This window comes from Oncorhynchus tshawytscha, linkage group LG13 (genome assembly GCF_018296145.1).
Source record: "Oncorhynchus tshawytscha isolate Ot180627B linkage group LG13, Otsh_v2.0, whole genome shotgun sequence".
NCBI classification, from domain to species: Eukaryota; Metazoa; Chordata; class Actinopteri; order Salmoniformes; family Salmonidae; genus Oncorhynchus; species Oncorhynchus tshawytscha.
Genome location: NC_056441.1, coordinates 75095089 through 75122116, shown reverse-complemented (window position 1 = coordinate 75122116; position 27028 = coordinate 75095089). Strand labels below are relative to the sequence as shown.

Here is a 27028-nt window from a genome sequence, read left to right as displayed (position 1 = left end):
ACTGTCTATGACAGTGCCATCCGTTTTGTCACCAAAGCCCCATACACTACCCACCATTGCGACCTGTACACTCTCGTTGGTTGGCCCTCGCTTCATACTCGTTGCCAAATCCACTGGCTACAGGTTATCTACAAGTCTCTGCTAGGTAAAGCCTCGCCTTATCTCAGCTCACTGGTCACCATAGCAGCACCCACTCGTAGCACGCACTCCAGCAGGTATATCTCACTGGTCACCCCCAAAGCCAATTCCTCATTTGGTCGTCTTTCGTTCCAGTTCTCTGGTGCCATTGACTGGAACGAACTGCAAAAATCTCTGAAACTGGAAACTCATATCTCCCTCACTAGCTTTAAGCACCAGCTGTCAGAGCAGCTCACAGATCACTGCACCTGTACATAGCCCATCAGTAAACAGCCCATCTATCTACCTACCTCATCCCCATACTGTATTTATTTATCTTGCTCCTTTGCACCCCAGTATCTCTACTTGCACATTCATCTTCTGCACATCTACCATTCCAGTGTTTATTTGCTATATTGTAATTACTTCGCCACCATGGCCTATTTATTTCCTTAACGTACCTCATTTGCACTCACTGTATATAGACTTTTTGTTTCCTTTTGTTCTACTGTATTATAGCCTACCTGGTGAAATAAAGGTGAAATAACATCAATGAAAAAGATAATATAATGGCAGCGATGGCTGCAGGGTGGCAGCAGGGTGGTAGCAGGGTGGCTGTGTGTGGATAAATAGCACTATTGAGATTGGGGATGGAGATGCAGGTTCTTATTGTATGCATGTACGTTTGGAAGGGGTAAGGGAGTAGAGGGAAGGGGTAAGGAGTAGAGGGAAGGGATAAATGGGGTAAGGGGAGTAGAGGGAAGGGGGAAGGGGGGATAAATGTTTGGAAGGGGTAAGGGAGTAGAGGGAAGGGGTAAGGGATAAATGTTTGGATGGGGTAAGGGAGTAGAGGGAAGGGGAAAGGGAGTAGAGGGAAGGGAGTAGAGGGAAGGGAGTAGAGGGAAGTGGAAGGGGTAAGGGATAGAGAGAGGGGGTAGATGGGAAGGGAAGGGAAAGGGAAAGGGAAGGGGAAGGGAAGGGAAGGGAAGGGAAGGGAGTAAGGGAGTAAGGGGGAAAGTAGAGGGGTAAGGGAAGGGAGTAGAGGGAAGGGAGTAGAGGGAAGGGGAAAGGATAAATGTTTGGAAGGAGCAGCACAGCCCAAAGTCAGATGCCACATGCTCATACCACTGTGTTAATGAGGGTTAGGCTCAACACATTACTGTACACGCCTGGATACTGAGCATGCCTCAACCACTCATCTGTTCTGACACTGACATTTGTGTGATGCAGCGTCACTAGGCAGGGAGTTTAGTGGTGGAGCGTTCCAGTGTGTCATATCCTCTCGGAGACACAAGTCTGTTACATACCACCACCCCCCCTCCTCCTCTTCTGGGCATTTGAACACACACACACACACACACACACACAGATAGTAGTGTTACACTAAATTCAGATACCGTACACCATTTTCTCTCACACACACGGTTCTTAATCATGTTGTTTTCTTTGGAATCCACTCAGTGTACAGCGTGGCGGCACTTGACTTGAACGTGAGGCCTCTGGGAGAACATTTGGGTGGAGGCAGAGAACTCACTCCTGCCAAACATAATGGAGAGGGAGAGAGAGTGAGTAATGATAAAGAGATGGGGAAAGAAAGAGGGAGGGAGAGAATGAGGAGAGAGGAACCAGCGAGTAAGAAGATTGAGAGATGGCAAGATATGTATGATGTTAATATTTATCTCTGTGGCTGTAGTGTTAGATGGGTTCAACTGGATACCCCACTTCTGTACCTGTGCCATAATTCTGACCTTGTGAGCCCAATTCTAATCCCTTGGATTAAAATGGTCTGTTAACATGGCAAGCATAGTGTAGAGTAGAACACAGTGCGTATTGAACCCTGGCAGGATGACACAGGGGCTGTTGGAAGTCACCTTGGATTAAAATGGTCTGTTAACATGGCAAGCATAGTGTAGAGTAGAACACAGTGCGTATTGAACCCTGGCAGGATGACACAGGGGCTGTTGGAAGTCACCTTGGATTATCAACACATGCGTTACAAAAAGGCCCTTGGTGTTAAAAAACAAGCTAAACCTATTTTACAAATCATAGGAGCTATAATGAGAAAAGCGAATGTTATGCTAATTAACAAATTCTTACTCAAATGACACTATAAACAAAGAATTATTCATACGTCTACCACCTTATAAAGAAAGTGCCTAATTGTCCTTTATTCCACTGCACTTTGTGTTTATGCATACATGTGTATTGATGATGTAATGCATTATAGATGATGCCTGTACCATGTTTGACTCTGATTTTGTTTGGCATCTCAAAACCCAGTGGTCCACAATGTGGTTTAAAACAACAACAACAAATCTCAAACTCTACACATGTTATGGGACTGAGAGAAGAAAATGTCCGTTTTAAATAGAATTTAATGTAATTCTACACATTTTGACATGGCTTCTGCCATGTTCTGATGCTGAGTGACTCAAACATGACTAAATGAAATGGGAGCCCCATGCCATGTCACTTTGGGGATTTTACATTCCCCCCTAACTGTACATTTTTATTTTTGTGATTGTTAGATTTCAATGATCTTATTTTAAAATATATAGCTCTATATTTTCTACATGCTTTATATCTGGTTTTATCCATTTAAGTTTACACTGAAAACATTTTACCATGGCTAAAAAGACACCCACCCCCCAAAATCTTAAATAAATGGATATACAGTACCAATTAAAGGTTTGGACACCTACTCCTTTAAGGGTTTCTCTTTATTTGTACATTGTACAATAATAGTGAATACATCAAACCTATGAAATGACACATTGAATCATGACGTAACCAAAAAAAGTGTTAAACAAATCTAAATATATTTTATATCTGAGAATCTTCAAAGTAGCCAGCCTTGCCTCCATGACAGCTTTGCACACACTTGGCATTCATGATGTAGTCACATGGAATGCATTTCAATTCACAGCTGTGCCTTGTTAAAAGTACATTTGTGAAATGTCTTTTCTTCTTAATGCTTGAGCCAATCAGTTGTGTTGTGACAAGGCGAGGGGGTGTATACAGAAGATAGCCCTATTTGGTAAAAGACCGAGTCCATATTATGGCAAGAACAGCTCAAATAAGCAAAGAAAATCAACAGTCCATCATTACATTAAGACATGATGGTCAGTCAATCCGGAAAACTTTGAAAGTTTCTTCAAGTGCAGTCGCAAAAACCATCAAGCGCTATGATGAAACTGTCTCTCATGAAGACAGCCACAGGAAAGTAAGACCCAGAGTTACCTCTGCTGAAAATCAGGCCTTCATGGTCAAATTGCTGCAAAGAAACCATTAGTAAAGGACACCAATAACAAGAGACTTGCTTGGGCCAAGAAATACGAGCAATGGACATTAGACCAGTGGAAATATGTCCTTTGGTCTGATGAGTCCAAATTTGAGATGTTTGGTTCCAACCGCTGTGTCTTTGTGAAACGCAGAGTAGGTGAACGGATGATCTCCGCATGTGGATCCCACTGTGAAGCATGGAGAAGTTGCTTTGCTGGTGACACTGTGATTTATTTAGAATTCAAGGCACACATAAACAGCATGGCTACCACCACATTCTGCAGCAAATCACCTTCCATTCTAGTTTGCTCTTAGTGGGACCATCATTTGTTTTTCAACAGGACAATGACCCAAAACACACATCCAGGCTGTGTAAGGGCTATTTGACCAAGGAAAGTGATGGCGTGCTGCATCAGATGACCTGGCCTCCACAATCACCTGACATTCACCCAATTGAGATGTTTTTTTTAGTTAACTAGGCAAGTCAGTTAAGAACAAATTCTTATTTTCAATGACGGCCTAGGAACAGTGGGTTAACTGCCTTGTTCAGGGGCAGAAAGACAGATTTTTACCATGTTGGCTCAGGGATTCGATCTGGCAACCTTTTGGTTACAAGTCCAATGCCTTAGCCTAGTGTATGGCTAAGGTGTATGTAAACTTCCAACTTCAACTGTATATTTATTTTTCACTCATATTTTTGGGAGTGGCGGCAATAATTGCTGCTGCTATGTAAATAGAGAGAGAACAGAGAGAGAGAGAGAGAACAGAGAGACAGAGCGAGAGAACAGAGCGAGAGAGCGAGAGAACAGAGCGAGAGAGCGAGAGAACAGAGCGAGAGAACAGAGAGAGAGAGAGAACAGAGAGAGAGAGAGAACGAGAGAGAGAGAGAACAGAGCGAACAGAGAGAGAGAGAACAGAGCGAGAGAACAGAGCGAGAGCGAGAGAACAGAGCGAGAGAGAGAGAACAGAGCGAGAGAGAGAGAACAGAGCGAGAGAGAGAGAACAGAGCGAGAGAGAGAGAGAACAGAGCGAGAGAGAACAGAGAGAGAGAGAGAACAGAGAGAGAGAGAGAGAGAGAGAGAAACGAGAGAGAGAGAACAGAGCGAACAGAGAGAGAGAGAACAGAGCGAGAGAACAGAGCGAGAGAGAGAGAACAGAGCGAGAGAGAGAGAACAGAGAGAGAGAGAGAGAACAGAGCGAGAGAGAGAGAACAGAGCGAGAGAGAGAGAACAGAGCGAGAGAGAGAGAGAACAGAGCGAGAGAGAGAGAACAGAGCGAGAGAGAGAGCGAGAACAGAGAACAGAGAGAGAACAGAGAGAGAGAGAGAGAGAGAGAGAGAGAGAAGAGAGAGAGAGAACAGAGAGAGAGAGAGAGAGAGAGAGAGAACAGAGAGAGAGAGAGAGAGAGAGAGAACAGAGAGAGAGAGAGAGAGAGAGAGAGAGAGAACAGAGCGAGAGAGAGAAACGAGAGAGAGAGAGAGAGAGAACAGAGCGAGAGAGAGAGAACAGAGTGAGAGAGAGAGAGAACGAGAGAGAGAGAGAACAGAGAGAGAGAGAGAACGAGAACAGAGAGAGAAGAGAGAGAGAGAGAACAGAGAGAGAGAGAACAGACAGAGAGAGAGAGAACGAGAGAGAGAGAGAACAGAGAGAGAAGAGAGAGAGAGAGAAAACAGAGAGAGAGAACAGAGAGAGAAAGAGAACAGAGAGAGAGAACAGAGAGAGAACAGAGAGAGAGAGAACGAGAGAGAGAGAACAGAGAGAACAGAGAGAGAACAGAGAGAGAGAGAGAACAGAGAGAGAGAGAGAGAACAGAGAGAGAGAGAGAGAACAGAGCGAGAGAGAGAGAACAGAGCGAGAGAGAGAGAGAACAGAGCGAGAGAGAGAGAGAACAGAGCGAGAGAGAGAGAGAACAGAGCGAGAGAGAGAGAGAACAGAGCGAGAGAGAGAGAGAACAGAGCGAGAGAGAGAGAGAGAGAACAGAGAGAGAGAGAGACAGAGAGAGAGAGAGAACAGAGAGAGAGAGAGAACAGAGAGAGAGAGAGAGAAGAGAGAGAGAGAGAACAGAGAGAGAGAGAGAACAGAGAGAGAACAGAGAGAGAGAGAGAGAACAGAGAGAGAGAGAGAACAGAGAGAGAGAGAGAGAGGGAACAGAGAGAGAGAGAACAGAGAGAGAGAGAACAGAGAGAGAGAGAGAACAGAGAGAGAACAGAGAGAGAGAGAGAGAACAGAGAGAGAGAGAGAACACAGAGCGAGAGAGAGAGAGAGAGAACAGAGAGAGAGAGAGAGAGAGAACAGAGAGAGAGAGAGAGAGAGAGAACAGAGAGAGAGAGAGAGAGAGAACAGAGCAAGAGAGAACAGAGCGAGAGAGAACAGAGAGAGAGAGAACAGAGAGAGAACAGAGCGAGAGAGAACAGAGCGAGAGAGAACAGAGAGAGAGAACAGAGAGAGAGAGAACAGAGAGAGAGAACAGAGCGAGAGAGAGAGAGAACAGAGCGAGAGAGAGAGAGAACAGAGCGAGAGAGAGAGAGAACAGAGAGAGAGAGAGAACAGAGAGAGAACAGAGAGAGAGAGAGAGAAGAGAGAGAGAGAGAGAACAGAGAGAGAGAGAGAGAGGGAACAGAGAGAGAGAGAACAGAGAGAGAGAGAACAGAGAGAGAGAGAACAGAGAGAGAACAGAGAGAGAGAGAGAACAGAGAGAGAGAGAGGAACACAGAGCGAGAGAGAGAGAGAGAGAGAACAGAGCGAGAGAGAGAACAGAGCGAGAGAGAGAGAGAACAGAGAGAGAGAGAGAGAGAGAAGAACAGAGCAAGAGAAGAACAGAGCGAGAGAGAACAGAGAGAGAGAGAACAGAGAGAGAACAGAGCGAGAGAGAACAGAGCGAGAGAGAACAGAGAGAGAGAGAACAGAGAGAGAGAGAACAGAGAGAGAGAGAACAGAGCGAGAGAACAGAGCGAGAGAGAGAGAGAGAGAAAGAGAGAACAGAGAGAGAGAACAGAGAGAGAGAACAGAGCGAGAGAACAGAGCGAGAGAGAGAGAGAGAGAACAGAAAGAGAGAACAGAGAGAGAACAGAGCGAGAGAGAGAGAACAGAGAGCGAGAGAGAACAGAGAGCGAGAGAACAGAGAGAGAGAGAGAGAGAGAACAGAGAGAGAGAGAGAGAGAGAGAACAGAGCGAGAGAGAGAGAGAGAACAGAGCGAGAGAGAGAGAGAGAACAGAGCGAGAGAGAGAGAGAACAGAGCGAGAGAGAGAGAGAGAACAGAGCGTAGAGAGAGAGAGAGAGAGAGAACAGAGCGAGAGAGAGAGAGAGAGAACAGAGCGAGAGAGAGAGAGAACAGAGCGAGAACAGAGCGAGAGAGAACAGAGCGAGAGAGAACAGAGAGAGAGAGAACAGAGAGAGAGAACAGAGAGAGAGAGAACAGAGAGAGAGAACAGAGCAGAGAGAGAGAGAGAGAACAGAGCGAGAGAGAGAAAAAGAGAGAGAGAGAGAGAGAGAGAGAACAGAGAGAGAGAGAGAGAACAGAGAGAGAGAGAACAGAGCGAGAGAACAGACGAGAGAGAGAGAGAGAGAGAAAGAGAGAACAGAGAGAGAGAGAACAGAGCGAGAGAACAGAGAGAGAGAGAGAGAGAGAGAAGAGAAAGAGAGAACAGAGAGAGAACAGAGCGAGAGAGAGAACAGAGAGCGAGAGAGAGAAACAGAGAGCGAGAGAACAGAGCGAGAGAGAGAGAGAGAACAGAGCGAGAGAGAGAGAGAGAACAGAGCAGAGAGAGAGAGAGAGAACAGAGCGAGAACAGAGCAGAGCGAGAGAGAGAGAACAGAGCGAGAGAGAGAGAGAGAGAGAGAGAGAGAGAGAGAGAGAGAGAACAGAGCGAGAGAGAGAGAGAGAACAGAGCGAGAGAGAACAGAGCGAGAGAGAGAGAGAGAACAGAGAGAGAGAGAACAGAGCGAGAGAGAGAGAGAACAGAGCGAGAGAGAGAGAGAGAACAGAGCGAGAGAGAGAGAGAACAGAGCGAGAGAGAGAGAGAACAGAGCGAGAGAGAGAGAGAACAGAGCGAGAGAGAGAGAGAACAGAGCGAGAGAGAGAGAGAGAACAGAGCGAGAGAGAGAGAGAACAGAGCGAGAGAGAGAGAGAAGAGAGAGAGAGAGAGAACAGAGCGAGAGAGAGAGAACAGAGCGAGAGAGAGAGAGAGAACAGAGCGAGAGAGAGAGAGAACAGAGCGAGAGAGAGAACAGAGCGAGAGAGAGAGAGAACAGAGCAAGAACAGAGAGAGAGAACAGAGCAAGAACAGAGAGAGAGAACAGAGAGAGAGAGAGAGAGAACAGAGAGAGAGAGAGAGAACAGAGCGAGAGAGAGAACAGAGAGAGAACAGAGAGAACAGAGAGAGAGAGAACAGAGCGAGAGAGAGAGAGAACAGAGCGAGAGAGAGAGAGAGAACAGAGAGAGAGAACAGAGAGAGAGAGAGAGAACAGAGAGAGAGAACAGAGAGAGAGAGAGAGAACAGAGAGAGAGAGAGAAAGAACAAAAGAGAGAGAGAGCAAGAACAGAGCGAGAGAACAGAGCAGAGAGAGAGAGAGAGAACAGAGCGAGAGAGAGAGAGAACAGAGCGAGAGAGAGAGAGAACAGAGCGAGAGAGAGAGAACAGAGAGAGAGAGAGAGAGAGAACAGAGAGAGAGAGAACAGAGAACAGAGAGAGAGAGAGAACAGAGAGAGAGAGAGAGAACAGAGAGAGAGAGAGAGAGAGAGAGAACAGAGAGAGAGAGAGAACAGAGAGAGAGAGAGCAAGAACAGAGCGAGAGAACAGAGCGAGAGAGAGAACAGAGCGAGAGAACAGAGCGAGAGAGAGAACAGAGCGAGAGAACAGAGCGAGAGAGAGAACAGAGCGAGAGAACAGAGCGAGAGAGAGAACCGAGAGCGAGAGAACAGAGAGAGAGAACAGAGAGCGAGAGAACAGAGAACAGAGCGAGAGAGAGAACAGAGAGAGAGAGAGAACAGAGCGAGAGAACAGAGAGAGAGAGAACAGAGCGAGAGAGAGAACAGAGCGAGAGAGAGAACAGAGCGAGAGAGAACAGAGCGAGAGAGAGCGAGAGAGAGAGAGCGAGAGAGAGAGAGAGAACAGAGCGAGAGAGAACAAAGAGAGAGAGAACAGAGAGAGAGAGAACAGAGAGAGAGAGCAGAGAGAGAGAGAGAGAAAGAACAAAGAGAGAGAGAGAGAAAGAACAAAGAGAGAGAGAGAGAAAGAACAAAGAGAGAGAGAACAGAGAGAGAGAGAGCAAGAACAGAGCGAGAGAACAGAGAGAGAGAGCAAGAACAGAGAGAGAGAACAGCGAGAGAGAGAGAGAACAGAGCGAGAGAGAGAGAGAAGAGAGAACAGAGAGAGAGAGAACAGAGAGAGAGAGAGAGAACAGAGAGAGAGAGAGAGAACAGAGAGAGAGAGAACAGAGAGAGAGAACAGAGAGAGAGAGCAAGAACAGAGAGAGAGAGAGAGAACAGAGAGAGAGAGAGAGAACAGAGAGAGAGAGAGAGAACAGAGCAAGAGAGAGAGAGAACAGAGCGAGAGAGAGAGAACAGAGCAAGAGAGAGAGAGAACAGAGCGAGAGAGAGAGAGAGAGAACAGAGCGAGAGAGAACAGAGAGAGAGAGAGAGAGAGAGAGAACAGAGCGAGAGAGAACAGAGAGAGAGAGAACAGAGCGAGAGAGAGAACAGAGCGAGAGAGAGAACAGAGCGAGAGAGAGAGAGAACAGAGCGAGAGAGAACAGAGAGAGAGAGAACAGAGCGAGAGAGAGAACAGAGCGAGAGAGAGAACAGAGCAGAGAGAGAGAGAGAGAACAGAGAGAGAGAGAGAGAGAGAGAGAACAGAGAGAGAGAGAGAGAGAGAACAGAGAGAGAGAGAGAACAGAGCGAGAGAGAGAGAGAACAGAGAGAGAGAGAGAACAGAGAGAGAGAGAGAGAAGAGAGAGAGAGAGAACAGAGAGAGAGAGAGAGAGAGAGAGATAAGGAAAGAGAGAGAGAGAACAGAGACAGAGAGAACAGAGAGAGAGAGAGAGGGAACACAGAGAGAGAGAACAGAGAGAGAGAACAGAGAGAGAGAGAAGAGAGAGAGAACAGAGAGAGAGAGAGAACAGAGAGAGAGAACAGAAAGAGAGAAAGAGAGAGAGAGAGAGAGTACAGAGAGAGAGAGAGAACAGAAGAGAAAGAGAGAGAGAGAGAGAGAGAGAACAGAGAGAGAGAGAGAACAGAGAGAGAGAGAGAACAGAGAGAGAGAGAGAGAGAACAGAGAGAGAGAGAGAGAACAGAGAAAGGAGAACGAGAGAGAGACCAGAGAGAGGGGAAGAGAGAGATGGGAGGCTGAGTTACAATGCTTGCCTGTGGTGGGTGGGCTGGCCTGGGCCGGGTCTCTACAATAGTCCTCTGTACCCGCTCATCTCAACCATCTGTGTGTGTGTGGTGTGTGTGTGTGTGTCTTTCAGAGTGTCAGTGAAGGCAGTCCCGTGCCCGACTCCACACAAACACTGGCCTTGTGTCAGCCTTGCCCCCACCCCTCACCTCCGTCAACTCGTCAGACCCGTTGCATTCCCCATGCAGGAAAAACAGTCGGGCCACAAAAGCCCAACATGCCATTACGAACCAGCAAAACACAAGGGCCACAGAGGTCACATGGAACTGGGGCCCACACTGGACTAGTGTAATGTGTATACAGTACGTGGTCTATTTTGGCATGGATCTGTCAAACTCTTCTCCGGCTGCCACACAAACACTCACACCCAAGTACATGCATTTATATAGCAAACCCAGGATACCCATACTGCATGTAGTCCAGCCCACCAGACATAATCACAGGGGTCCAACTAAAGTCACACACCAACAAACCCTGCTGTAGATAACCAATGAGTAGAATCATGGTATTCTAGTCTCTAGAAAGAATCTCACTGCTATCTGTTCTTCTAATTTAACACATATAGTTCTCCAACTGACCCGCCTACTACCCTCACATGTCAAATGAGAGAGAACGAGGTCTACGTAAACTCTTCATTTTATCATAGTCAAAGATCATTATTCAAAGCATCCTCCCACACACACACTCCAGGGAAAAACCACATATGCAAAGTAGTCACGCCCCATCAGATTCTGTGAAACAGGGCTTGTAAACAAAGTGAGAGAAAATAAGATCTCAGCTCAGACACCACGTTCCCATCCCTTTTCTCCCCATCTCACTGACACCCTCTCTCTCTTCCTCAAACTGGAGCCACAACTCCTGAATATTAAGTGATTGTGATTATAGGACACGCCCCATTCCCTGACTGTCAAATGAGCGTCAAGCAGATGCGCACTGACAGGATGTGGCCGCTATGTCCCTTCCTGTTTTAACTCTCAACGCCGTGACGACGCAACCACAACGAAACCGGTTCAGCTCTGTCCTCTGACACAATCAGCTCATTTAACAAAAACAAACATTGAGGAAGTACCCCTCTATGAGCAAATGTGACAACCAAAGAGGACATCTGATAAGTGTGTGTGAGCTATGAGGAGGCAGGGTGAGAGTTCAAAGTTCTTCAATAGTCTAAAGGCATCCTCTCCTCCTCTTAATAATATTCACTCATCTGACAAACAGGGTAGTTGAGAGAAATATTACCGATGCCTTAAGGTGATTAAGCCCCTATGTACAAACGTTAGCCTATATGTGCGTGCCATTTTACCAGGAGAAACAGACAAACAGACAGATACCTATTTCTATATGAGAATAGTAGGCTGTGGCAGAAACAGGGAAGTTGAGCTATCCTCTTTCAAAGCAACACTGATTGATGAAGAGGTATTGTAATGTTGCTGTCGAAGCACAATGCTAGGAGTGTCTTCAAACCAGTCGCTGGCTCCAGACTAGCTATAAAGAAATCCCAAACTGTCTCTGCTCCCGATAATGATCAGACAGACTGAACTAGCAGACCGAGAACACCAGGAACAAACATATAAAGATAACACCAAATTGTCTTGAATGTAACACAATCTACACACACACACAAAGTCTTCCTGTGTGTCGTTCTCTCAGAAAAAGACATGCAAGCACACACCGACTCCAACACTCTATTGAGCTGACTGTTGCCAGGGACACTGCTCTAGTAAGTGATACAGTGTCCTTCGTCCGTCCGTTCAGGTTGTAACTCCAGCTCTCATTCACCCGGAGTTATTTTACATTTGTATTAAAACCAATTGCTGCAATTTGCACTGTTGCTGTATATGCATTGAATTGAGTACCACAACATGCATCGGCAATAGGTTCCTATATTATCACTATACTGTATGTATAGTAATAGATCTACCATGGTCCTTTATACGGTCTAGTCACACATGCAGTACAATAACCTTATAAAATGGGTAGTGGCACACTGTAGAGGACTGTTAATAATACCACCAAAACACTGCATTAAGAATAGGCACCGTAGAAGGGTTTCCTAGGATTGTGGAAGGGCTCACATATTAACCAAAGTCATAGCAGTGAAAAGAATCCAACTATAAATCAAAACACACAACAACAAAAAGTTTGAGCTCCCTTTCCAGGAATGGAGAGTGCCGTGCCAGTCCACTTTAGAGCTTAGACAGTCAAACTTGGTATTGGAGAATCATAATTAATTACTGTGACTACAGGTCACGTGGAATTTGACTGCCTTCCTGACTCATGACCGCCGGTGTGGCAGTAATACGGTCACCGCAACAGCCCTAGTCACGTCTGGAGGAAACCTGATACCATCCCTACGATGAAGCATGGTGGTGGCGGCATCATACTGTGGGGCTGTTTTTCAGCAGCAGGGACTGGGAGACTAGTCAGGATCGAGGGAAAGATGAACGAAGCAAAGTACAGAGATATCCTTGATGAAAACCTACTCCCGAGCGGACCTCCGACTGGGGCAAATACTTATGTAAATGTCATATTTCAAAGAAATATCTAAAAACTTGATTTTGCTTTGTCATTATGGGTTATTGTGTGTAGATTGATTAAATTGTCCCCCCCCCCCTCCTCATCAATTGTAGAATAAGGCTACAACGTAACAAAATGTGGAACAAGTCAAGGGGTCTGAATTCTTTCCGAATGCACTGTAAATGTGTCCAACAGGACTTTAATGCCCACATTTGGCTTCACATTACATATTTCTCTGTCACACGCAAAGCTCTCAGAGACGGAACATTGCTTATCAAGTTCATTGGATGCAATAGATCTGGCTAGGAGCCAGAAGCAATGACCCTTTACCACAGAACCCTTCTTTGGTATGTATACACACATCTCTATGTACACTGTTCACACATAAGCACGACACCTGCACACACCATGATGAGTGAGCCATAGTGCCATAGTCAGAGACTCAGTCACAGCCCCATGTTACTACAGAAGGTCATATTTGTAGATCATAGAAGTCTGGAGGAGAGCCACTACAGTTTTCCTACATGGTCCTGGGGATTTACAAAACAGACATTTGAACACAGGCCAGAACTAAGGATGGAGAACAGCTGAGCAGTGACTTACTTACTAAAGCAGTGAACTAGGACACAAATCCAGGTTTTGTGATTAGACAGCAAAGTGAAACCCCATGGTGGCTAGGCTACGCAGTGTTCACCCAGCAGCTTTTCCAAAACTGTTCTGGCAGATTTCCAACATTCTCCGCCTGTCAGGACACTACCCTCCCAGTTTCCAGCGCACTCAGCGCAATGCATTCCAGCACGCACGTGTCCTTTACAATGACCTTTTACCATACAGTGCATTCAATACTCCTCTATAAACTGGTAATCTCTGTATACCCATTAGTTGATGCTTATTTATAAAACCCTCTTAGGCCTCACTCCCTCTGAGAAACCTCCACATAAAACCCCCGTTCTGACAGTCACATTCTGTTAAAGGTCCCCAAAGAACACACATCCCCGGGTCGCTCCTTTTTTCAGTTCGCTACAGCTAGCGACTGGAACAAGTTGCAAAAACTGTTTTATCTCAATCTCTTCATTCAAAGACTCAATTGTTTTATTCATTTTAATTTCACCAGGTAGGCCAGTTGAGAACAAGTTCTCATTTACAACTGCAACCTGGCCAAGATAAAGCAAAGCAGTGCGACAAAAACAACAGAGTTACACATGGGATAAACAAACGTACAGTCAATAACACAATAGAAAATCTGTATACAGTGGATGCAAATGAGGTAAGGCAATAAATAGGCCATAGTGGCGTAGTATTTTAATATTTACAGATGGGCAGTGTACAGATGCAGCGATCGGTAAGCTGCTCTGACAGCTGATGCTTGAAGTTAGCGAGGGAGATATAGGTCTCCAACTTCAGTGATTTCTGCAATTCGTTCCAGTCACTGGCAGCAGAGAACTGGAAGGAAAAGGCAGTCAAAGGAGGTGATGGCTTTGGGGATGACCAGTGAAATATACCTGCTGGAGCGCGGGCTACGGGTGGGTGTTGCTATGGTGACCAGTGAGCTGAGATAAGGCGGAGCTTTACCTTGCAAAGACTTATTGATGACCTGCAGCCAGGGAGTTTGGCGACGAATATGTAGCGAGGGCCAGCCAATGAGAGCATACAGGGCGCAATCGTGGGTAGTATATGGGGCTTTGGTGACAAAACAGATGGCACTGAGATAGAAAATTAGATGTAGTCTGAGTAGAGTTTGGGAGGCTATTTTGTAAATGACATCGCCGAAGTCAAGGATCGGCAGTTTTACTAGGGTATGTTTGGCAGCATGAGTGAAGGAGGCTTTGTTGCGAAATAGGAAGCCGATTCCAGATTTAATTTTGGATTGGAGATGCTTACTATGAGTCTGGAAGGAGAGTTTACAGTCTAGATAGACACCTAGGTATTTATAGTTGTCCACGTATTCTAAGTCAGAACCGTCCAGAGTAGTGATGCAAGGCGGGCACGAGCAGGGATCGGTTGGAGAGCATGCATTTAGTTTAACTAGCGTTTAAGAGCAGTTGGAGGCCACGTAAGCAGTGTTGTATGGCAATGAAGCTCAGTTAACACAGTGTCCAAAGAAGGGCCAGATGTGTACAGAATGGTGTCGTCTGCGTAGAGGTGGATCAAAGAATCACCCGCAGCAAGTTACACATCATTGATGTGTAAGAGAAAAGAGTCGGCCCGAGAATTGAACCCCCAGAGGTCCGGAAAACAGGCCCTCCGATTTTACACACTGAACTCTATTGGAGAAGTAGTTAGTGAACCAGGCGAGGCAGTCATTAGAGAAACCAAGGCTGTTGAGTCTACCGATAAGAATAGGGTGATTGACCGAGTCAAAAGCCTTGGCCAGGTCGATGAAGACGGCTGCACAGTACTGTTTTTTTTATCGATAGTGGTTATGATATTGTTTAGGACCTTGTGGCTGAGGTGCACCCGTGACCTGCTCAGAAACCGGATTGCATAGTGGATTGCATAGTGGAGAGGGTACGGTGGGATTCGAGATGGCCGGTGATCTGTTTTTTCACTTGGCTTTCGAAGACTTTAGAAAGGCAGGATGGATATAGGTCTATAACAGTTTGGGTCTAGAGTGTCTCCCCCTTTGAAGAGGGGTAGACCGCGGCCGATTTCCAATCTTTAGGAATCTCAGACGATATGAGAGAGGTTGAACAGACTGATAATAGGGGTTGCAACAATGGCGGCAGATAATTTTAGGAAGATGGGGTCCAGATTGTCTAGCCCAGCTGATTTGTAGGGGTCCAGATTCTGTAGCTCTTTCAGGACATCAGCTGTCTGGATTTGGGTGAAGGAGAAGCGGGGGTGGTGGGTGTTTGGGCCAGTTGCTGCAGGGGGTGCAGAGCTGTTGGCCGCGGTAGCCAGGTGGAAAGCGTGGCCAGTCGTCGAGAAATGCTTATTGAAATTCTTAATTATCGTGGATTTATCAGTAGTGACAGTGTTTCCTACCCTCAGTGCAGTGGGCAGCTGAGAGGAGGTGGTCTTATTCTCCATAGACTTTAGTGTACCAAACTTTTTGGAAGTAGTGCTGCTGGATGCAAATTTCTGTTTCAAAAGCTAGCATTTGCTTTCCTAACTGACTGTGTATACTGGTTCCTGGCTTCCCTGTAAAGTTGCATATTGCAGGGACTATTCGAAGCTACTGCAGAGCGCCACAGGATGTTTTTGTGCTGGTCAAGGGCAGTCAAGTCTGGAGTGAACCAAGGGCTATATCTGTTTTTAGTTCTACATTTTCTGAAAGGGGCATGCTTATTTAAGATTGTGAGGTAGGCACGTTTGAAGAACAACCAGGCATCCTCTACTGATGGGATGAGGTCAACATCCTTCCAGGGCAATTAGAAAGGTCTGCTCACAGAAGTGTTTTAGGGAGCATTTGACAGTGTTGAGGGGTGGTCGTTTGACCGCAGACCCATTACGGATGCAGGCAATGAGGGAGTGATCGCTGAGATCCTGGTTGAAAACAGCAGAGGTGTATTTGGAGGGCAAGTTGGTCAGGATGATATCTATTAGGGTGCCCATGTTTACGGATTTGGGGTTGTACCTGGTAGGTTCCTTGATAATTGGTGTGAGATTGAGGACATCTAGCTTAGAATGTAGGACGGCCGGGGTGTTAAGCATATCCCAGTTTAGGTCACCTAACAGTACTAACTGATGATAGATGGGGGGCAATCAATTCACATATGGTGTCCAGGGAAAAGCTGGGAGCTGAGGGGGGTCTATAACAAGCAGAAACAGTGAGACTTATTTCTGGAGAGATGGATTTTTAAAAGTAGTAGCTCGAACTGTTTGGGCATAGACCTGGATAGTATGACAGAACTCTGCAGACTCTCTACAGTAGATTGCAACTCTGCACCCTTTAGCAGTTCCATCTTGACGGAAAATGTAATTGGGGATGGAAATTTCAGAATTTTTGGAGGCCTTCCTAAGCCAGGATTCAGACACGGCAAGGACATCAGGGTTGGCGGAGTGTGCTAGAGCAGTGAATAAAGCAAACTTAGGGAGGAGGCTTCTGATGTTAACATACATGAAACCATGGCTTTTCCGGTTACAGAAGTCAACAAATGAGAGCGCCTGGGGACACACAGGGCCTGGGTTAACCTCTACATCACCAGAGGAACAGAGGAGAAGTAGGATAAGGGTACGGCTAAAGGCTATAAGAACTGGTCGTCTAGCGCGTTCGGAACAGAGAGTAAAAGGAGCAGAATCCTGGGCGTGGTAGGATAGATTCACAGCATAATGCACAGACAAGGGCATGGTAGGGTGTGAGTACAGTGGAGGTAAACCTAGGCATTGAGTGACGATGAGCGGCTGCATCTCTGGAAGCACCAGTGGGTACGGTCTCCACGTGTGGGGGGGTGGGGCATGTAGAGCGGGACTAGGGGCTCCGCAGTAAAACAAAAAAACAAAATGAGAGCTAACCTAAACAACAGTATACAAGGCATAGTGGCATTAGAGGGATGCATAAAGCAATCACGGGTGTTGATTGGGAGGGCTAAGACACAATGGGTAAACAACTAGGACAACAACCACGGGTAAATGGTGATGAATGGGCAGAGTGTCAGTTCAAATCAAATTTATTTGTCACATACACATGGTTAGCAGATGTTAATGCGAGTGTAGCGAAATGCTTGTGCTTCTAGTTCCGACAATGCAGTAATAACCAATGAGTAATCTAACCTAACAATTCCAAAACTACTACCTTATACACACACAAGTGTAAAGGGATAAAGAATATGTACATAAAGATATATGAGTGTTGGTACAGAACGGCATAGGCAAGTTAGCTACACACTGAGTATGAGGCTGGGGCGACAGATAACAAAATGAAGTTCCGTGTTCATAAACAGTCCAACAGGCATCAGCTGTGTGGCTGAGTGATCATAGGGTCCAATAAGCAGCAACGGACGAAACAGGGAGCCGCTCGGCAGTCGTCACCACGCTAGGCGGGCGGGAGACACGGCACTCAGATTTAGCGGACCGGGGCTAGTAGCTGGGTCCTCACCGACATCAACGACGCAGAGGTTGGTTGAGGGCACATCGGCCGAAATACGTCAGCAGACCAGTCGTGATGGATCGGCAGGACTCCGTGTCGACAAAGGGTCCAGGCAAATTGGCAAGAGAGGTATTGTTGTTGGTGCACTTCATTTGCTAGCCGGAGGATAGGGCCTAGCTCGAGGCTAACTTGTGCTTGCTTCTGGACAAGGGCGTTAGCCACAATAGCCAATCATGGACACTCTTACTGACAGTTGTGGCTGCTTTGCGTGATGTATTGATGTCTCTACCTTCTTGCCCTTTGTGCTGTTGTCTGTAACCAATGTTTGTACCATGTTATGTGCTGCTGCCATGCTATGTTGTCGTCGTAGGTCTCTTTTCATGTAGTGTTGTCTCTCGTCATGTGTGTTTTGTCATATATTCTAATAAAAAAAATTATTTTTAATCCCAGCCCGTCCCCGCAGGAGGCCTTTTGGTAGACCGTCATTGTAAATACGATTTTTTTTCTTAACGGACTTGCCCAGTTAAATAAAGGTTAACTAAAATAAAATTCTGAAAGTATTCAAACCTTGGACTTTACCCACATTTTATTACAGCATTATTCTAAAATGGATTACACTTGTTTCCCCCCATCAGTCTACACACAATACCCCATAAATGTTCACACACCTACTCATTCCCAGATTTTTCTTTGTTTTTACACAGTTCTACATTGTAGAATAATAGGGAAGTCATCAAAACTATGAAAAAAAACACATATGGAATCATGTAAGTAATCAAAAATTGTTCAAATAAAAAAATGTTTTATTTTTGAGATTCTTCAAAGTAGCCACCCTTTGGCTCGACAGCTTTGAACACTCTAAGAATTCTCTCAACCAGCTTCATGAGGCAGTTACCTGGAAAGCATTGTTAATTTGTTAAAAAATTTTCTTAATGCGTTTGAGCAGAAGATAGCCCTATTTGGTAAAAGATCAAGTCCAAATGATGGCAAGAACAGCTCAAATAAGCAAAGAGAAACGACAGTCAATCAATACGTTAAGACATGAAGGTCAGTCAATCCAGAATATTTAAAATAACTTTGAAAGTTTCTACAAGTGCAGTCGCAAAAACCATCAAGCGATATGATGAAACTGGTTCTCATGAGCGCCACAGGAAAGACCCCGAGTTACCTCTGCTGTAGAGGACAAGTTCATTAACTGAACCTCAAATTGCAGCCCAAATAAATGCTTCACAGATGCTGCATGTGTGGTTCCCACCGTGAAGCATGGAGGAGGCGGTGTGATGGTGCATTGCTGGTGACACTGTCAAAGATTTATTTTGAATTCAAGGCACACTTAACCAGCATGGTTACCACAGCATTCTACAGCGATACGCCATCCCATCTGGATTTACGCAAAATGGGACTATCATTTGTTTTCAACAGACCAATGACCCAACACACATTCAGGCTCTGTAAGGGCTACTTGACCAAGGAGATTGATGGAGTGCTGCATCAGATGACCTGGCCTCCACAATCACCCGACCTCAACCCAATTGAGATGGTTTGGGATGAGTCGGACCGCAGAATGAAGGAAAAGCAGCCAACAAGTGCTCAGCATATGTGGGAACTCCATCAAGATTGTTGGAAAAGCACTCCAGGTAAAGCTGGTTGAAAGAATGCCAAGAGTGTGCACACCCTTTGCCATCAAGGCAAAGGGTGGCTACTTTGAAGAATCTCAAATATATTTTGTTTAACACTTTTTTGGTTACGAAATAATTCCATGTGTTATTTCATAGTTTTGATGTCTTCACTATTATTCTACAATGTAGAAAAGAGTAAAAATAAAGAAAAACCCTTGAACAAGTAGGTGTGGTACTGTACGTTTTTTATTTTATTTTTTGAAAACAATTCTAAAAACCTGTTTTTGCTTTGTCATTATGGGGTATTGTGTGTAGATTGATGAGGGATTTAAATTGTTAATCAATTTTAGAATAAGGCTGTAATGTAACAAAGGGTGGAAAAGTCAAGGGATCTGAATACTTTCCGAATACACTAATGTAGGTGGGAAAATGCACTTTCTAACTTGCCAGCATTCTTAGCTAAGATATACAGTACCTTCAGAAAGTATTCACACCCATTGACTTTTTCCACATTTTGTTGGTTTTACAGCCTGAATTTAAAATGGATTCAATTGAGATTGTCACTTAAATACAATACCCCATAATGCCAAGGTGGAATTATGCCTTTTGAATTTCCATAGTTTTTTCAAATTAAAACTGAAAAGCTGAAATGTCTTGAGTCAATAAGTATTCAACCCCATTGTTATGGTAAGCCTAAAGTTTAGAAGTAAACATTTGCTTAACAAGTCACATAAGTTGCATGAACTCACTATGTGCAATAATAATGTTTTACATGTTTTCTGAATGACTCTCATCTCTGTACCCCGCACATATAATTATCTAAGGTCCTTTAGTCGAGATTTAACCACAAAGACCAGGGAGGTTTTCCAATGGCTGCAAAGAAGCGCACCTACTGGCAGATGGCTAAAAACAAAGCTGAATATCCCTTTAAGCATGGAGAAGTTATTAATTACACTTTGGATGGTGTATCAATACATCCAGTCACTACACAAATACAGGCTTCCTTCCTATCACAGTTGCCGGAGAGGAAGGAAACCACTCAGGGATTTCACTAGAGGCCAATGGTGACTTTAAAACAGTTAAGAGTTTAATGGCAGTGACAGGAGAAAATTGAGGATGGATCAACAACATTGTAGTTACTCCACAATACGTGAAAAGAAGCCCGTATAGAATACAAATATTTAAAATATATATAAATAAATAACATGCATCCTGTTTACAACAAAGCACTAAAGTAATACTGCAAAAAAATATGGCAAAGCAATTCACTTTTTGTCCTGAATACAAAGTGTTAGTCGTATTGGATTTGCCCAAAACATATGAGTACCACTCTCCATATTTTCAAGCATAGTGGTGGCTGAATCATGTTAGAGGTATTCTTGTAATCGTTAAGAACTGGGGAGTTTTACAGAATAAAAACATTTATGGAATGGAGCTAAGCACAGACAAAATCCTAGAGGAAACCTGGTTCAGAATTTTGAAAATAATAAAAATGGGAAGATGTTGCACAACTCCGGTATAAAGCTCTTGGAGATTTACCCAAAGATTCAGAGCTGTAATCACTGTCAAAGTGCTTTTACAAAGTTTACTCAAATTTCAAAAAACATGTTTTCACTTCCATTGTGGGGTATTTTGTATAGATTGGTGAGAAAAAAAAATATTTAATCCATTTTGAATTCAGGCTGTAACAGCAAAAATTGTGGAATAAGTCAAGGGGTATGAATACTTTCTGAAGGCTCTGTATTTGCCTGGTGCTTTTCCTAAAGACAAATACATGCAGGTCTTACCTGCGGTCTCCTGGAGGCTCTTATTCCCTGTATCTCTCCTCCATGCTAGTGGCATCTGGGGAGGTGGAGGGACACTGCATCTGGGGGGAGAAGGAACAACATCAGTATGTGTGTGTGTGTGTGTGTGTGTGTGTAGGAGATCAGTTACAGAGAATCAACGGGAGGTACCAAATAACATTGTTGCCACATGCTTCATAAATATTAGGTGTAGACTAACAGTGAAATGTTTACTTATGGATCCTTTTCCCAACACTGCAAAGTGACAGAGTAATAAATACAGTGAATAACAACAATAGCATGGCTATATACAGGGAGTACAAGTACCGAGTCGATGTGCAGGGGAACAAGGTAATTGAGGTAGCTATATACATAAAGGTACAGTTGAAGTCGAAAGTTTACGAGTCATTAAAACTCATTTTTTCAACCACTCCACAAATTTCTTGCTAACAAACTATAGTTTTGGCAAGTCGGTTAGGACATCTACTTTGTGAATAACACAAGTAATTTTTCCAATAATTGTTTACAGATTATTTCACTTATTCACTGTATCGCAATTCCAGTGGGTCAGAAGTTTACGTGCACTGAGTTGACTGTGCCTATAAACAGCTTGGAAAATTCCAGAAAATAATGTCATGGCTTTAGAAGCTTCGGATAGGCTAATTGACATAATTTGAGTCAATTGGAGGTCTACCTGTGGATGCATTTCAAGGCCTACCTTCAAACTCAGTGCCTCTTTGCTTGATATCATGGGAAAATCTAAAGAAATCAGCCACGACCTTAAAAAAAAATGGTAGACCACAAGTCTTAATTAATTTTTTATTTTACCTTTATTTAACTAGGCAAGTCATTTAAGAACAAATTCTTATTTATAATGACAGCCTACCGGGGAACAGTGGGTTAACTGCCTGTTCAGGGGCAGAATGACAGATTTGTACCTTGTCAGCTTGGGGGTTTGAACATGCAACCTTCCGGTTACTAGTCTGGTTCATCCTTGGGAGCAATTTCCAAACGCCTAAAGGTACCACGTTCATCTGTACAAACAATAGTACTCAAGTACAAACACCATGGGACCACACAGCCGTCATAACGCTCAGGAAGGAGATGAACTTACTTTGGTGCGAAAAGTGTAAATCATCCCAGTACAACAGCAAATGACCTTGTGAAGATGCTGGAGGAAACAGGTACAAAAGTATCTATATCCACAGTAAAACAAGTCCTATATCAACATAACCTGAAAGGCCGCTCAGTAAGGAAGAAGCCACTGCTCCAAAACCGCCATAAAAAAGCCAGACTACGGTTTGCAACTGGACATGGGGACAAATATCAAACTTTTTGGAGAAATGTGCTCTGGTCTGATGAAACTGTTTGGCCATAATGACCATCGTTATGTTTGGAGGAAAAAGGGGAGGCTTGCAAAGAACACCATCCCAACCGTGAAGCACAGGGGTGGGAGCATCATGTTGTGGGGGTGCTTTGCTGCAGGAGGGACTGGGACTTAAAGCTTGATCGCAAATGGGTCTTCCAAATGGACAATGACCCCATGCACACTTCCAAAGTTGTGGCAAAATGGTTTAAGGACAACAAAGTCAAGGTATTGGAGTGGCCATCACAAAGCCCTGACCTCAATCCTACAGAAAATGTGTGGGCAGAACTGAAAAAGCGTGTGCGAGCAAGGAGGCCTACAAACCTGACTCAGTTACACCAGCTCTGTCAGGAGGAAGGGGCCAAAATTCACCCAATTTATTGTGGGAAGCTTGTGGAAGCCTACCCGAAACGTTTGACCCAAATTTGACACAATTTAAAAGCAACACTACCAAATACTAATTGAGTGTATGTAAACTTCTGACCCACTGGGAATGTGATGAAAGAAATAAAAGCTGAAATAAATAAATCATTCTCATTACGATTATTCTGACATTTCACATTATTAAAATAAAGTGGTTATCCTAACTGACCTACGACAGGGAACTTTTACTCTGATTAAATGTCAGGAATTGTGAAAACTGAGTTTAAATGTATTTGGCTAAGGTGTATGCAAACTTCCGACTTCAACTGTAGGGGTAAAGTGACTAGGCAACAGAATAGATAATAGACAGCAGCAGCAGTGTATGTGGGGTGTGTGTGTGCAAGTATGTGTGAGCATAGAGTCAGTGCAACAAAAAAAGTCAATTCAAGTAGTCCGGGTACCCATTTGATTAGCTATTTATCAGTCTTGTTTAGCAGTCTTATGGCTCCGGGTAGAAGCTGTTCAGGGTCCTGTTGGTTCTAGGCTTCAAGCACTGGTACCGCTTGCAGTGCGGTAGCAGAGAGAACAGTCTATGGCTTTGGTGGCTGGAGTCTGACAATTGTTTTGGGCCTTCCTCTGACACAGCCTGGTATAAAGGTCCTGGGTGGCAGGGAGCCCGGCCCAAGTGATGCATTGGGCTGTACTCCTCACCCTCTGTAGCGCCTTGCGGTCGGGTGCCTTGCACATGCCTGAATGCCTGCAGGCTACCTGCCCTTCGTCTCTCAAGCATAGGTTACTATAGCCTACTGAAGACATAAGAGTGGTTCAGAAATTAGGGAGAGGTTATACAGAGAAGAATGGATTCACTTATTTTAATGCAAGTTAAGGATACTATAGTTATCACGTTTCACAGTGGATTTATTAACTACAATAAAGGTAAAACCTTTTTTAAATTCTGGTGCTGCTCTGCACACACAAGCTTGTTAGCTGGGTAGCTAATGTTTGCTCTGGTTCAACGTTAGTCATTCAAGGTCAAACACATCCGAAGTTCCTCCATAATTCAGGACCTAATCCACATAATGCATGTCATAACAAGATGCCCAGTGCTTCAAAGCAAGCTTCCTCCATCCTCTCACGCCTCACCCGCAAAATGTCTATTACACCTCACGCCCTACACCGATTGGCAGCACAGTGTGTGTGTGCTTGTCTTTCATTATGATTAAACTATGCTATTACGGCAAAATTCAAATTTCCGATACAAAATATATATCTTACCCGCACCATCGATTTCAAATTTTAAAAAATTACTGAAATAAAGCGTTACTTTTTTGTTCTTCATTAGAACCAGTTCAGAATTGTATTTTGCTGGTCAGAACAGTACGGGGAAAAAATGGTTATGTTCAAAACAAAATGATTGGGAAATCATTTTGGTTCCAACCCCTGGTGTGGACCATGTTAATTCCTTAGTAATGTGTACACAGACCCCATGCACTACAGCCCTATCGATCAGTTTCCTGTAGTCCACGATCAGCTCCTTTGTCTTTTGTCTGATGTTGAGGGAGAGGTTGTTGTCCTGGCACCAAATTGCCAGGTCTCTGACCTCCCTATAGGCTGCTTCATTGTTGTTGATCAGGCCCAACACCTTCGTATTGTCGGCAAACTTAATGGTGTTGGAGTCGTGCGTGGCAATAGTCATGGGTGACCAGCGAGTACAGGAGTGGACTAAGCACACACACCCCTGAGGGGCCCCTGTGTTGAGGGTTAGCGTGGTGGATGTGTTGTTGCCTACACTCGCCACCTGGGGGCAGCCGACCTGCAAGTCCAGGATCCAGTTGCTGAGGAAGGAGTTCAGTCCCAGGGTGCTGAACTTGGTGATGAGCTTGGAGGGGACTATAGTGTTGAATGCTGAGCTGTAGTCAATGAACAGCATTCTTACATAGATAGGTATTCCTTTTGACCAGGTGGGTGAGGGCAGTGTGGGGTACAATAGAGATCGTGTCATCTGTGAATCTGTTGGGGCTGTATGCATATTTGAGTGGGTCCAGGGTGTCTGTGATGATGGCGCTGATGTGAGCCAGTCTTTTAAAGCATTTCATGGCTATAGATGTGAGTGTTACGGGATGATAGCCATTTAGGCAGGTTGCCTTGGCGTTCTTGACCACAGTACTGTGGTGGTCTGCTTGAAACACGTTGGTATTACAGACTGGGTTAGGGACAGGTTGAAAATGTCAGTGAAGACACTTGCCAGTTGGTCAGCGTATGCTCCGAGTACGCATCCTGGTATTCTGTCTGGCCCCGCGGCCTTGCGAATGTTGACCTGTTTAAAGGTCTTACTCACATCAGCTACGGAGAACGAGATCACACAGTCAGTGAGTGTTTGAGCAAGAAGACAGATGATGGGGTCCTTCTCAGAGAGTGAGACCATATATGTATGGCCCTTCAACCCAAGTGGCATTTCACTCCCTCAAAGGGGCTCCTCTTTTCTCTCCATTTAAGACAAAGGATATTGCAAGCACTACCACTCAGATGTTTCTGTGGCTCACCCTCCCGCTCTCCCTTCCCCTCCTAGCTCTCGCCCCTCTCCAGGGAAGGTCCACGTGAATATCATATTTTTCAAACATAGCTGAGGCATCAGATTTCTTATAAAGAGGGTACTTAGAGCTATGGTACACAGAATACAGGGATAGAGGCCTACTGACATAATGTACCACAATATTATCCTGCTGTTTACATATGGCCCTGTATCACACCAGCTCCCGCGCTTCAAAGGGCTATATCCACTCAATGACGGCAGAGGAAATGTAAACTCTGTGGTCTCGTAGATAAACATACTGCAGACACACAGTCCGACTTCAAATATACAAACACTGAAGACAGACACGTAATACACACACGAGGAGGAAGGCTGCTGACTTCCTGTTTTTTCCCAATGGCAGATGGCTCATCTTGTTTAGGAGGGTGTGACCCTATGCAGCCCAGGAAAACAACACCAGAGTTTGTGTGTCTGTCTGTGTTCACTATGACAGTGTCACTCAGAATGGAGCATATCACCCACCTGTAAGGGACTGGATCAATTCAGAAAGACAGCGATGAACTGGGCGTAATGTAATATATTACGGACAGTCAAGCACACAGTCCATTCTGAGTTTCTCCAGAATAGGCTATAGAAATGGACAGCTAAAGATAGATCACAAAAACAAGCAGACACACACACACACACACACACACACACACACACCGCAAAAACCCCTATGAGCGGCCGACTCATGCTCATTCCAAGAACTGTGTGGCTGTAGCTGTACTGATAAGATGTTGTAGTCTGGAGAGTCAATGTTTAACTGACTGGATGGATTCATAGGGAGCTGGGCTTATCAAAGCTCTCAAATGATCACATAACCCAATACATCCAACAGTTGTGTATTTCTGTCCGAGTTTGCTTTTGTGTGCATGTGTCTGTCTAAGCATGCGGTTTACACCTGTCTGTCTGTGCGTCTGTCAGTCTCGGCCTGTCTGGCTGTACCAGGAAACTCGGATGCTAAACGTTAACCAACACACCAAACCTCTAGCAACAAATTCTGTTTGCTTCAACAGGGGTAGACTAACAGTGAAATGCTTACTTAAGGTATCTGTGTCCAACAGATGCATATCTGTATTCCCAGTCATGTGAAATCCACAAATTAGGACCTAAAAAAATGTATTTCAATTGACTGATTTCCTTATATGAACTGTAACTTAGCAATATCTTTGAAATTGTTGCATGTTGCGTTTATATTTGTGTTCAGTGTATTTAGCAGTATTATGGCAGGGACAGTTACTGATTCATCCCTGTCTGGATGCACACCCCTCTACAAGCGATGAGACGAGAGAGATCCATCTCAGTAGAACGTCACTGGCGTCCGTCTAAGCTGCCTGGAACCACAGTAAAAAGGGGCCTTGTTCAAGCATGCTTTGCAGTCTAAGATAACACTGGGCTCTTCACTGAATCAATGGCTAACTAGCAGACAGGCTCATGGCGCTAACCAAAAAATGCTAACGGTACGTAGCACAATGCACAAAGCAATGGTGGATGGCGCAGGTCTGGGTGCTGCATCTGTGCTGAGCGTGGATGCTTACGCAGACGAAGCCTTCACACGCATGCATACACTTCCTCAAAAAAGTCAATTAATTTAAGATAGACTTGAGTTGTCATTCATTTTGATGTTTTTGCAGAGGAGGTCTTCATTGCATCTGACTCGGATGTTTGGTGCAGTATTTCTCAAGTGAATTTTTTTGCATGAAGACAAGACATCTCTCGTTGAATGACAACCGGCACTGCATTGAAGAATCCCTACTGTTGACCAAATCGCTGATGAGGGGGTTACCGACTTCGGCTTGCCTCGAGAAAAAATATATTGTGCACCCGAACTGCCGAGAGAGAGAAAAAAAAACTCTTGTCAATGTCCAAAACAAACATCAACGTTGCAAAATGTCGTCATAATATATGCACGAATTGATTCGGCTGGGAAGCATGTGGATGCCTTTATCCAATTATGATATTTGAGTTTTTCTAAATTAGGAACTTT

The 27028-nt window shown here is 44.7% G+C and overlaps 1 protein-coding gene across 5 annotated transcripts in view; it reads right to left on the bottom strand.

The window, feature by feature from the left end:
- Positions 1-27028, bottom strand: part of LOC112266167 (phosphatidylinositol 4,5-bisphosphate 3-kinase catalytic subunit beta isoform-like) — a 141569-nt gene that overhangs the window by 37169 nt on the left and 77372 nt on the right. For all 5 annotated transcript variants that reach the window (XM_042296354.1, XM_042296352.1, XM_042296353.1 and 2 more), the window contains one exon: positions 20741-20820. The gene's annotated coding sequence lies outside the window, so the exon portion shown is untranslated. The remainder of the gene's footprint in view (positions 1-20740; positions 20821-27028) is intronic.